Raw genomic sequence first — 2,043 nt, forward strand, 5'->3', positions numbered from 1 at the left:
GAAAGGCAGAGGCAGGTTTATTTGATGGGAGTGGCAGCCAGGGGTCACAGATCGAAAGTCTGTGATTGTTTTATTGGGTGGATTTTTTTATTTACAGCTACTAGTGCAGAGTGAGGTCATCAGTGAAGATAGACAGTTTCCAGGAAGTGAAAGTTTAATGGAAAAAGTCACATTTTCCTTTCATGGGCCTTTATGTTTTTAATGGTTGTTTTTGTGTGTTAGATAATGGAAACCTTACTAGCACTGGTACAGTAAATCTTTTGAATCGGTGGGGATCTGTAAAACTACTCTTTGTCACAACCATAAATTATGGTTTGGGGTGATCTTGAAATTGTATGCTTGACTGCAAATGTGAGTCCAATTGCCAAAGCTCCCTGAGTGGTGGGAGATTTCTATTGTAGTAAAATCTTTTGTCCTTCAGATGAGTTGCTGTCCCATGCTGCAAACGTTTGTGGTGGTGATGAGGTGATGAGTAAGTCCATAGTCTTACTCAGTAATCTCTATCAGTAACAACCCAAGTCACCCATTCTGTGTCATTGTTATACCCTTTTTAGAGCTATAAATAGCCCTTTAGGAGTTGAGACAGGCTGTCTAAATTTACTGGTCCGTTCTCTTATAGTCATACAGTTTTGGTGGGTGGGGGCTGATGACTCAGCACCACATGGATTGCGCTTTGCCTTGTGTGGAGGTGATGTGGGCAGGGCCGATGTGGAAATGCATGGCTGTTTGGCTCAGCCCACAAACTGCATTCTGTCTAAACCTGTGTGTGTGTAACAGAGACAGTTGGGAAAAAAAGGCAGACCAGACCAGTTGTGTATCCGAGCATACACATTGCATTGATTTCCTGGTTTGCTGGTTCTCCTGCCATATTCTTTCTTTTTTTTTACTGAAGGGAAAAAATGTTGGTGGACATTAACACTTAATGTTCAACTGCAGAGCTCCATATTCACTTCATTAGTTTGCATTTCAACACTGATATGCTGTCTGCCATAGTGTCAAGTTCAGGGACGACAAAGACAAACTGAACCCAAGGAAGACACAACGGCTAGGAGAAGCCAATATTCAATGCAAAATATCAGGTTTCAAATGTTGTCAGTCCGGTCCTGCCAGTGCTTAAGCCGAACATGTAAATAATAATAACCACAGAGCATATTAACACCTGTCCTCAGTTATATTAGTATGACTTCAGGTATGACTTGTGTGTCTAATGACACACTAAAAAAACCATAGTCTCATTTCTGTTTGTCTTTTGTATTTATTTTTTACAAACACTGCAGACACATACTCAACATTGTGGTACAGAGGAAAAAAAGAATACTGATTTAAATAAATAAATACAACATAAAATAATAAAACAGTTTATTATTAAACTCATATTCAACTTTTTTGTGTGTTTATAAGTTTGAGAGTCTTAAAATGTGATTTAAATCCACATACAAGTCCAACGTGCAATGATATAGGCCTATTTTTTATCATGTTTAAAATGTTTAATGACATTTTTTACTCTAAGGTTTACACAATAGCTTTTATGATCTTTCATTTGAGTCCAAAATTTACTGCATATATTTAATGGTAAAATAAATGCATTAAATATTCTGGTTCATCACTGTAATCCAAAAATGTGGATAAATATAGATTTGTTGTGTTTAAATTTGGGTGTGTAGTATACTTCTTTGATGATTCAAAGTTTAATAACGCACGCCCTCTGCCAATCAGCAGGCTCCCTGTCAAACGTTGACCCACAAAGCCTGTGGAAGTATTTTTCCATTTGTCATATACAGTATTACGTTGGCCCACATGTGCATTGTTGTATCTATCTTTGATAACATCAATAAAGTTTATTTGTGTGTCCCGGTAAGTGTGCATGCGCATGTGTGTCTTTGGGAATTTACCTGGTTGACGTCACAAGTTGACTCCTATGCACCGCGCGCTGCCACAGAGCCGCAGTACAGAGCCAGAGAGAGAGAGAGGGAGAGAGAGAGAGAGAGAGAGAGAGAGAGAGAGAGAGAGAGAGAGAGAGAGAGAGAGAGAGAGAGAGAGAGA

Source organism: Centropristis striata, chromosome 3 (genome assembly GCF_030273125.1).
Source record: "Centropristis striata isolate RG_2023a ecotype Rhode Island chromosome 3, C.striata_1.0, whole genome shotgun sequence".
In the NCBI taxonomy this organism is placed as follows: Eukaryota; Metazoa; Chordata; class Actinopteri; order Perciformes; family Serranidae; genus Centropristis; species Centropristis striata.